At 33.8% G+C, this 12,334-nt stretch overlaps 1 long non-coding RNA gene across 1 annotated transcript in view; it reads left to right on the plus strand.

Annotated features, from left to right (window-relative positions):
- Positions 1–12,334, plus strand: part of LOC309647240 — a 211,183-nt gene that overhangs the window by 91,490 nt on the left and 107,359 nt on the right. The window lies entirely within an intron of this gene.

Below are 12,334 nucleotides of genomic sequence, written 5' to 3' on the forward strand. Positions count from 1 at the left end.
TTCCAGTTTCATTCCTGTAATTGATTTCTAATTTCTTATCATTGTTGTTGATGCTTGATATGATTTCCGTTTTCTTAAATTTATTGAGACTTATTTTTGTAGCCTAGTATGTGATATAATCCTGGAGAATGTTCCATGTGCACTTGAAAAGAATGTGTATTCTTCTCTTTTGGGATGGAATGTTCTGTAGATATTGATCAATTTCATCTGGTCTAATGTGTCATTTAAGATCACTGTTTCCTTATTGATCTTCTGTCTGAATGGTCTATACATTGATGTAAGTGGGGTACTATTATTGTATTACTACCCATTTTTCCCTTTATATTTGTTACTATTTGCTTTATATATTTAGTTGCTTCTATGTTAGGTGCATATATGTTTACAAAATGTTACAGCATCTTCTTGGATTGACCCCTTTATCATTATGTAATGCCCTTTTTTGTCTTTTGTTATAGATTTTGTTTAAAGTCTATTTTATCTCATACAAGGATTGCTACTGCAGCTTTCTTTTTATTTCCATTTTCATGAAATATCTTTTCCCATCCCTTCACTTTCAGTCTGTGTGTGTTTTTAGCTCTGAAGTGAGTTTCTTGCAAGCAGCATATAGGTGGGTCTTGTTTTTATTTATCCAGATACCCTCTGTCTTTTGATTGGAGCATTTATTCCATTTATATATAAAGTTGTTATTGATAGGTATGTACTCATCACCATTTTGTTACTTGTTTTCTGATTGTTTTTGTAGTTCTTTTCTGTTTCTTTCTTCTTCTTTTAGTCTCATTCTTTGTGGTTTGATGATTTCCTTTAGTGTTACGCTTGGTTTTCTTTCTTATTTTTTGTGTATCTATTGTTGGATTTTGGTTTGGGGTTGCTTTGAGGTTCATGTTTATCAACCTATGTTATCCCTATTTGTTTTAAACTGATAGTCATTCAAGTTCAATCATATTCTAAAAGCTGTACATTTTTTACTCCCTCTTCCCCCATGTTTTATTGTTTGATGTCATATTTTACATCTTTATGTGTATCCCTTAACTATTTATCGTAGTTATAGTTTATTTTATGACTTTTGTCTTTTAACCTTTACACTAGCTTTATCAGTGGTTGACTACTACCTTTACTATATATTTGTCTTACCAGTGAGATTTTTAAATTTATTTTCTTATTTTTTGTTGTGTTCTTTTCTTTTTCACCTAAAGAAGACCTTTTAGTGTGTGTTTTTTTTAAGGCATGCTTAGTGGTGATGAACTCTTTTAGTTTTTGCTTGTCTGAGAAACTCTTTATCTCTCCTTCAATTCTGAATAATAACCTTGCTGGGTAGAGTATCCTTGATTGTAGGTTTTTTCTTTCAGCCCTTTATATATATTATGCCACTACCTTATAGCCTGCAAAGTTTCTGCTGAAAATCAGCTGATAGCCTCAAGGGTGTTCTCTTCTATGTGACTCTATTTCTCTTGCTGCCTTTAAAATTCTTTATCTTTAATTTTTGCCACTTTAATTATGATATGTCTTGGCATGGATCTCTTTGGGTTCCTCTTATTTGGGACTCTGTGTTTCCTGGACTTGGACATGTGTTAGTTTCCCCAGGTTAGGTTTTCAGCCATTAGTTCCTCAAATAAACTTTCTGCCCCTTTCTCTTTCTTTTATCCTTCTGGAACCCCCTGTAATGTGAATAGTAGTACATTTGATGTTGTTCCAGAGGTCCCTTAAATTATCCTCATTAATTTTTTTTTCTTTTTGCTATTCTGATTGGGTGATTTCCACTATTCTCTTTTCCAGGTCACTTATGTGTTCTTCTGTATCACCTAATCTGCTTTGATTCCCTCTAGAGTGTTTTTCATTTCAGTTATTGTATTGTTCAGCTCTGATTGGTCTTTTTTATACTTTCTAATTCTTTGTTGAAGTTCTCACTGTGTTCTTTTATTCTTTTCCTGAGTTTTGTGAGTATTTTTATGACCATTCCTTTGAACTCTTTACCAGGTAGATTACTTATCTCCATTCCATTAGGGTCATCTTGTTCTTTCATTTGGAACATACTCTTCTGTAGTCTCATTTTGTTTGAATTTCTCTGTCTCTATGAAATTAGGCTATCCCAGTCTTGAAGGCATGTCCTTGTATAGGAGTGTCCCTAAGCAGTCTACATGTAGCTGGTAGTTTTGGTGGGAGTGCTGGAGCTGAAACAAGCATGGGCTGAAGCTTTTTCTGGGGTGCATAGGGCTGCTGTCTTGGCAGGTGCAGACTAGAGCCAGGGAGCTAGTGCCAGAGCCTTGTGCTTCTTCTGGAACATGCATGAAGCTTTTCCCTTATGTTTATTTTTACCTGTTGTGTTTTTTTTTTATTATCTAAAATGCTTTCTTTAAAATCTCATTTTCTCTTGTTGCTAGTATATAGAAATAAGCATCATTAAAAAAAAAATCTACCTATGTCCATCAATCTTGATGTATTTTCTTAGTAATTCTCACACATTGCCTGTGTTTTCTCTTATGATATCTATATGAATAATTATAAATTATTGAATAATAATTGTTTAGTTTCTTTCTTATCAATGTTTATCCACTTAAACCTTATTTTCCCCATCTTACTGTGATGGCTTGTATCTCCAGGGCTAAGTGGATGACAAGTGATGATGACAGAAACAATCCATTATTGATTTTAAAGGGGATGCTTTTAATGATTCATTATTAACTATGATTTTTTTTAGTTCTTATGTAGATCCTCTTTATTGGGTAATGAAATTCTCTTCCTGCTTTTATAAAAGTTTTATATTAACTGGTATAGAATTTTACTGAATTCTTTTCTTGCCTATATGGTTATCTGAATGTTGTTTAATCTGTTTATGTGGTGCATAACATCTTCTATTGTTAAAATATTCTTTCATTCATGGAGCAAATCCAACTTGCATTACCCCTTTTTGTTTTAATTCTGTTCATAAGTGAGTTTTGCTAAAGTTTCCTTTTTATACTATGATATTGGTAAGAAGGTTATACTATCCTAAAAAAAAGATAAAATGTGTTATTTCTTTTTTCTTTGGTAGAGCTTGTGAAGTTTGTAACAATCTTTTCCTTTATTGTTCAGTAGAATTCATCTGTAATACAGTCTGAGATACTTTTGATTACCTGGGTAGATTTTCAACTACTAATATAATTTCTTTAATGATTTAGGACTGTTTATGTTTTCTTTTTCTTCTTGAGGTAGTTACACTAAGTACATATTTGTAGGAAATTGTCCATTTTATTTAGTTTATTAAACACATTGGTTTGATGATAAAATGATTATTATTATGTCTTATTCTGACTTTATGGCTCCATAGTTGGTGCTTATATAATTTATTTGTCCCCGTTTTATTTTTTATTGGTCTTTTCTGGGGAAATGTATCCATTGGTCTCTTCTCATGCTAAGGGTGATGAATAGATGCATATTCAAATACTTGATCCAAAGAAAACATTGGATTTGACTAATGCTCTTCTGCAAACAAACCCAAAGTTTTTTAATGACAAACATATTGAGCATACTTTGGGAGGGGTGGGTGTTAAACTCAAGACTTTTGAGAAGTTGCCCATTCTGGTTATGAGTAGTACTGCTTTGCTCTCATACATTGCCCAAGCTTTTTGTTTTTGATGTTGTTAACAATCAATTAAAAAAGGAAAAGGCATATTCAAAAATAAAGAATTAAATTCAAAGTGTACAGCAAAGTAATGAACAGATTTGTTTATTCATTCATTTATTCAAGTATTTATTAGACACATGTGCCAAGTAAAATCTTAGGCATACCACATTACTAGGCATTGCCATTTTCCTGGCCTAGAATGCACATTGCCCTGTGATTTGAGATGTGCTATTTCTAAAAATCCAAGAAAAACATAGAGTATTCATAAGGGCCAAGATCAGCAATAGGACGAAAACACTGCATCAAACAGTTGATAGAAACTAAAACACTGGGCTTCCATTCTACCTCTCTTCAACCTAAGTCCTTGTGACTGAAGTGTATTTGGGTATGTTTCTCTCCTGGTACTATTGTTTATGTCAGATTGATGTCACCCAGTGAGAGGTTCATTTGCTTCATACCATTTATATTGCTGGTGAAATCTGAATAATATATATATTTCTTTAACTGAGTTTTATTTTATTATATCACTGTCATTTCTAATATATTCTGAGAGAGATTTGGTTACATAGTTATGTCCACTCACATAAGGAAAACCATTTTGGTTTTGATGATATATAGTTTACAATGTTATTGCCAAAATTTAAGAGTCAATAGCCATTTATATGAGAACGATTTTACAATTTTCAGTTTTGACCTGTTGCAAATTGCTTTTCCAGGGTATAGTGTTTGGCATTCTTATTGTCCTTTGGTGGAATATAGATATTAATTCTCATTCTCTATTATCAATATAAATAAAATTGTCTGAACATGCTTTGAAGACAACTCTCATTTTAGTGCCCATCTAAATTTGCCTTTAGTATTCTTTTTATGTGACTTCAGAAGAGGACTTCAGGCATTTTACAATTGAGTTGTTTTCAATCTAATGTCCTTCCCAACACAATTGAGTAACTCAAATGCTTTCATTAGTAAGTGAGATACCTTATCAATGATATATTTGGAGGTGGGGAATGATATGAATTTTATAAAAATCCCCAGAGAAGTTTATTCACAAAGATTATCATAAATATTTGAGTGCTGGCTATATGTTAAACACAGTCCCAGCTACTGAAGATATAGCACTGAGCAGGATGGTTATTGCTCTCTTGGGATTATATGGTGAACTTTTATCATGTAATGGAATAGGAGTTATCGTGGATTTAATACAGGTGCTCATAGAGCATGGAGGAGATGCATAGAGCCCAAAGTTGGAGACTAGAGAAGGCTTCCTGGAATAAATTATCTCTACACCGAGACCTGAGTAACAACAGTTAGCTAGATGAAGAGATGTCAAGGTTGTGGACTGGAGGTTGGGCATTTTAAGAAGCAAAAAGCAAACAAACAGAAAAACCACGTGGAATGAGCTGGGGTTATATGGAACAGAGCAAGTTTAGGAAATTCAGTATTCACCAGCTGTACTAGAATGTGTACTGGATGAATTGAAGCAATTTTAGGACGTGGGTCTGTCCCTCTTTGTTTTGTCATTTCCTTCTTATATACTTAATAGTGTGTGAATTAATTTGTACACCACCCTCTATAGCTTTTACCTGCTTAGGCTCCAAAATCAAATGCATAAAAATGGCAAAAGGGGGTATTCAGAGAACAGTGGTGACTATTAGTAGTCCATCTGGTGAAAAGAGCACCAAATTTAGTATAAGAAAACCTCATTTTCTCTGGCTCAGAATAACATTCCCCATTCTACAGAAGTCACAGATGCCAACAGCTCTGGAGTTAAACATATCAAAGGCCTGTCATCAGAGAGAAACTTTCTTGGCTTAAGTCCAAAGAATCTTGAGAAGAGACCCGTTGGCCCAGATTGAGTCAGAGGTCCTCCTTGGACCAATCAGTTGTGGCCACTGTGAATGTGGTCTGCTATTATTGACTCCACTTGAGTCTTGTCCCTACTCTTGGACCAATCAGCTGTTGTCAGGAGTATGGATTTACTTAAGACTTGGAAGTTCTCACAGGAGCCTTATGAATGAAGTGGAGGGCAAGACATTTTCCAGGATGAAGAAAAATCCTCAGCAACCAGAATATATCTACTACACTAAAAGTTATTATTAAAAAGTCACTTAATTTCTCTGAATCCCAATTGTCTTATCTCAAAAAGGGTATGAATTGGCTATTGCTATGGATTTGTATCAGATGAGATATTTATAAACTGTTATAAATGATAAAGTTCTATAAAGTTATAAAATGTTGCTTTGATTATTACCATAACTTTGCTGAAGTGAGCACTAGAATCTAGGTCTCAAGATCTTTAATTTGTGAAAGTAGAATGAGTTTCCTCCATTTCCTGTGGTTATGGACCAAGAAAACAAACAAACAAAAATCTTCCTTTTATTGATGCTTTATTAGGTAATAAGAATTATGGTAGGAGCTTTGTATATATTATCTTTAATTTTCACTACAGTCATATTAAGTAGATATTCTAACCAAGTGCATTATAAATTGAAAAGGGTAAGTAGATTAAGTTCCTATAATTAATAAGCATCAGAGAGAAGATTTAAATCCAGGTCTCAGAAATTCCAAAGATAAGGAATGGATGGCAGGGATTTTAAGGAGTCATTTCAACTCATTGTATGAATGTACTATAATAATTTATTTTTATTGTTCATCTTTACAATTCAATTATTATTATGGTTGTGTTATTTCTTAACTAGTATTCTTTTAAAAATTAAAATAATATTTTACTCTTTTGTTTCTATTTGGTTATCTAGTGATTGTATTCAAAACCCTATATTTTACAAAGACATAAGGATTTCATATGATAGATTTGCCAAGAGCTGCTCTACTAGTTGAGAAATTAAAAATTTAATCCAAATGGAAAGCTTGATGTTTGTAAATAACTGCAAGGAGAGAGGGATAAGTAATCGCAGTTTGTCCAGAAACAGTATAATAGCCTCCAGGATGGTTTCTGGAAAATTCTCAATAGCAGGTCAACATTTTTGGTCTCAATAGTGTAAAGTACAAGTAATAACAATGATGAGAATTTCTGGATTCTGACCAGCTGAACAGAATACACCCTCCATTCTTTTAAAATTTTTATCAAAAAGGAGGAGGTACCTGGCCTATCTGAGCATGTATGATTAATTTGGTGGAATTGTGTTTTAAACATAAATATTAGTCTTCTAATTATCTTTGTAAGGCACAATTTTTCCATCAGATAGCAAATACCAAAAAAAAGGTCTTCTACTTTTATGTTTCTGAATATAATGAAGTGTAATAAAGCCCAAATTACATCCAAAGCAGTGAGTGAGCCACCTGTGTGATAGTTCTTATTACTAGGATATTTAATGACCCTTTCAAGTATATCTGAAAACCCATAGGGCACAGAGTCCACTCTTCATGAAGCCTCTTCAGTGTCTCAACATTGTTACTGTTTACCTCTTGACTTCCAGAAAGTTTCTGTGCTGTGCCTTTCTTTTTGACTTGACTTTAGGTCTCTCCTCTGTTAGTCTGATGCATATACTTAATGGTTCTCTTTCAAAGAGTATTATTTCTTTTAATGTTTATGCTCCTTTGTGAATTAATCCAAACTTGTGGCTTCACATAGTCATCTAGGAATCACAAAATTATTTATATACCTGAGAGAACAATTCCATCCACAACACATTATCACATCATTTACTCAGAAAGTATTTTGATTTCTTTGGACATGGCTTCTTGAGAGTGGGTTATCCCTTTCATGTACCAAAAAAGTCTCAGGTACATATGGCTTTCTTATTTGAAAATACTTTTCAACCATGGCATCCTGTGATGTTGGAAGAGAATGTTATACTATTTCTATTTTGCAGATGGTAGAACTAAAGTTTTGAGGAATGATATTAGACAATGTCACATGGCAGATTGGGAAGTAACACTAAGATCTTCTGGTTTTTAGTTCAGAGTATTTTCTGTGATCTCTTTAGACATGACTTTCATCTCTATTGTATTATTTTGTTCTTAACATAATATGGCATGCAGACAGGAACATATTTGGTCCCCTACTAGTTTACTGATGAGAATATCGAGTCTCAGAGGAATTTTTCCCCAAGGTTACACAATGAGAAGGTTACTTCCAAGTCCAAGTTCACTTCCTGGCTTCCAGGTTGCTAGCTTTCCAACTTTTAATAAGTCCTATGTGGCTTATTTAAAAATTCTACAATCTCTTGGTTTTTAAAAAAGTTTTATTTTCTTGATTTCTTCTATTTATAATATTTTAAAATATGTCATTTTATTAAACTAATAAAGTAATACTTTATGTAGGGTTTCAGTCTGAACTCTCTAGGGAACCTGACCTGCTGCTCTCAGAGTACTAACTGCAGCAAAAAGCTTTTTCAAAAATATTATTTAGGTAACACTGAATTATAATGTTATATAAGTATCATGTATACAACATCATATTTTGATTTTGCTGCATGCATTACAGCATGCTTACCACCAAAAGGTTAGTTTCTATCCGTTACCGTAGAGTTGACTCATTTTGCCCATATTGCTTGCTCCAGCCCCCCTCCTCCTTCCCCGCTGGTAACCACTACTCTATTCTCTGTGTCTATGTGTTTGTTTTGGGGTTTTTTGCTATTTATTTACTTTCCACATGAGTGAAATTACACAGTATTTGTCTCTCTTGATCTGACTTATTTCACTTAGTATAATGCCGTCAAGGTCCATCCATGTGTGTGTGTGTGTGTGTGTGTGTGTGTGTATATATATATATATATATATGTATATGTATATGTATGTGTATATATATATATATATTCACACATACACACGCACACACACACAACCCACATCTTCTTTATCCATCCATCTATTGATGTGTACTTAGGCTGTTTCCATACCTTGCAAATAATGCAATGAACATAGGGGTGCATATATATTTTTGAATTAGTGTTTTCATTTTGGATAAATACCCAAAAGTAGACTAACTGGATCTATTCTTAATTTTTTGAGGAATCTCTTTATTGTTTTCCTTAGTGGCTACACGAATTTACATTCCCATCAACAGGGTATGAGTGTTCCCTTTTCTCCATGTCCTCTCCAACACTTGTTATTTCTTGCTTACTTAAAAATAGCCATTCTAATTGGCGTGATACCTCATTGTGGTTTTGATTTGCATTGCTCTGATGATTAGTGATGTTGAACATCTTTTCATGTGCCCGTTGGCCATCTGTATGTCTTGTTTGTAAAAAAAGTCTGTTCATGTCCTCTGTGCATGTTTTAGTTGGGTTGTTTGGGGTTTGTTTTTTTTTGGTTGTTGTTGTTGAGTTGTATAAGTTCTTTATATATTTTGGATATTAATCCCTTATTGGATATATGACTTGAAAATCTCTTCTCCATTTGGTAGGTTGTCTTTTCATTTTGTTGCTGGTTTCCCTTGCTGTTCAGAAGCTTTTTAGTTTGATGTTGTCCCATTTGTCTATTTTTGCTTTTGTTTCCCTTGCTTGAAGAAACATATTCAGAAGGATATTGCTAAGGTTGATGTCAATGATGCCCAGGTTTTCTTCTAGGAGTTTATGGTTTCAGGTCTTACAATCAAGTCTTTAATCCATTTTGATTTGATTTTTGTGTATGTTGTGAGATGGTGGTCTAGTTTTTTCTTTTTGCGTGTGACTTTTATTGAAGAGATTATCCTTTCTCCAATGTATGTTCTTTGTTCCTTATTGTAAATTAATTATCCATATATGTATGGGTTTATTTCTTGGCTCTTAATTCTGTTCCATTGATCTGTATGTCTGTTCTGCCAGTATTGTGCTGTTTTATTATTATGGCTTTGTAATTTTTAGGATTACTTTGGCTATTTGGGGTTTTTGTGGCTCCATATAAATTTTAGGATTTTTTTCTTCTATATTTTGAAAAATATCATAGGGATTTTGATAGGAATTTTATCAAATCTGTAGATTTTTGTAGGTAATATGGACATTTAAACAATGTTTCTTCTTCCAATCCATGAGAATAAAATACCTTTTCTTTGTGTCCTCTTCAATTTCTTTCAACAATATCTTATAGTTTTTAGTGTACAGGACTTTCACCTTCTTGGTTAAATTTATTGCTAGGTATTTTATTCTTTTTGTTGCAAAGCAAATAACCTTTTGCTTGAGGCCTACATCTGTCTGTAGCCAATAAAATGAACACTTCTTATGTGATATGTGTGATTTAAAACTTTTAAAAAATGGAAATTCTTTTCATCTAAGCCAAAATAAAAGCTCTTATGATTCTTTTCCTTGAAAACTAATTGACATTAATTTGAAACCATCATTATCTGTATCTTTCAGAACATCTGTTAATTTGCTAAATGTCCACTAGGAAGCAGTTCAAATTTATTACCAGGAAAATAAAGGTATATTTAAATTTAAAAAATATTAAATTAATAGGGGACTTCTCTGGCAGTCCAGTGGTTAGGAGTCTGCACTTTCACTGCAGGGGGTGTGGGTTCAATCCCTGGTTGGGGAACTAAGATCCCATATACTGCTGTGCGGCCAAAATATATAAACAATGTCCTAGCCCCAGTGTTATCCTAAAAGTTCTATGACTTTGAGAAAGTTACTTCTCTTTTCACTGTGGTCCTGAATTAGTTTTCTTTTATTTTACATCTTTATTGGGGTATACTTGCTTTACAATGTTATGTTAGTTTCTGCTGTACAACAAAGTGGATCAGCTATATGTATACATATATTCCCATATCCCTTACCTCTTGAAGCTCCCTCCTACCCTCCCTATCCCGCCCCTCTAGGTCGTCACAAAGCACCAAGCTGATCTCCCTGTGCTATGCAGCAGCTTCCCACTAGCTATCTATTTTACATTTGGAAGTGTATATATGTCAATGCTACTTTCTCACTTTGTCCCATCTTCCCCTTCCCCCCCTACCCCGTGTCCTCAAGTCCGTTCTCTATGTCTACGTCTTTATTCCTGCCCTGCCACTAGGTTCATCAGTACCATTTTTTTAGATTCCATAAATATGTGTTAGCATACAGTATTGGTTTTTCTCTTTCTGACTTCACTCTGTATGATAGACTCTAGGTCCATCCACCTCATTACAAGTAACTCAATTTCGTTCCTTTTTATGGCTGAGTAATAGTCTATTGTATATATGTGCCACATCTTCTTTATCCATTCATCTGTTGATGGACATTTAGGTTGCTTCCATGTCCTGGCTATTGTAAATAGTGCTGCAATGAATATTGTGGTACATGTCTCTTTTTGAATTATGATTTTCTCAGGGTATATGCCCAGTAGTGGGATTGCTGGGTCATATGGTAGTTCTGTTTTTAGTTTTTTAAGGAACTTCTGTAGTGTTCTCCATAGTGGCTGTATCAATTTACATTCCCACCAACAGTGCAGGAGGTATTAGTTTTCTATTGCTGCCATTACAAACTACCACAAACTTAGTGGTTTAAACACACAAATTTATTATCTTTTATTTCTGCAGGTCACAAATCTGATCCAGATATCATTGGGCTAAAATCAAAGTGTTGACAAGGCTGTACTCATTTATGGAGACTCTAGTCAAGAATCTTGTTCCCTTGCTCATTCATCTTATTGTCAGAATTTATTTCCTGGCAGTTGAAGGACTGAGGTCCCCATTTCTTTGCTGGATGTTGCCTGCTGGTCATTCTGAGCTTCTAGATTCCAGCCTCATTCCTTGACATGTAGGCCCTTTTGTCTTCAAAGCTAGCAATGGCAGGTGGCTGTCTTTTTGTGCCTTCTTTCTTCTGCTTCTTTATCTGTCATCACATCTCTCTGACCACAGTTGGGAAAGATTTTCTACTTTTAATAGTTTATGTGATTAGATTAAGCCCACCTTGATAATCCAGAGTAATGTCCTCATGTCAAAGTCCATAACGTTAATCATATCTGAAAAGCCCCTTTTGCTGTGTAAAGTAACATTCACCAGTTCTGTGAATTAGGGGATGGACATTTTGGAGTCCATTTTTCTTCCTACCACAGGTCCCTTATGAGATTCTGTGACTCTTTCACTCAAGTTTAATTGCATTAAAAAATAACTTTCAGGGGGTGGGTAAGATGGGTGAATGTCATCAGTATGTGTAAACTTCAAGCTATCAGTTCTAGGGATATAATATACAGCATGATGACTATAGGTAACAATATTGTATTGTATATTCAAAAGTTGCTGAAAGAGTAGATCTTAATTAAGAGTTTGCATCACACAAACATACTGAAAGTTTGTGACTACAAATTTGTGGTGATGAATGTTAACTAAACATGGTAGCAATCATTTTGCAACATATACATATCTCAAATCATTATGTTGCACACCCAAAATGAATACAATATTATATGTCAATTATTGCAATTAGAATGTTTTAAAAATTTTTGTTAAAATATTAAAAACTCCTACTGTAGGTTATAAATCTGTAGGGAAATTCTTTAAAATAGTAAATATTTTATCTAAATTACTTAAAACATCAGAAACATTGAGAATTAAAGGGCTTTATCTCTTTGTAGAGAAACTTCTCAAGAGTACTTTGAACAGTGCTTCCCTTCTTTTCATCATATAAATAAGGAACAAATATCTTTAAAAAAACTTTCTGGAAAAACAAACTCTATCCCAGTTTATGCTAAGTATACTGTGAAATGACAAACCCGAAACAATTTAGTAACGAGTTTGATGTCCTTTATTAGGAGGAAAACAATTCGTGGATGGGGGGAGTGCAGTGCCTTATAAGCAGTAGAGCACTCCTCCCAAGGGAT

This window comes from Balaenoptera physalus (genome assembly GCF_965194825.1).
Source record: "Balaenoptera physalus genome assembly, chromosome: 17".
Classification (NCBI taxonomy): Eukaryota; Metazoa; Chordata; class Mammalia; order Artiodactyla; family Balaenopteridae; genus Balaenoptera; species Balaenoptera physalus.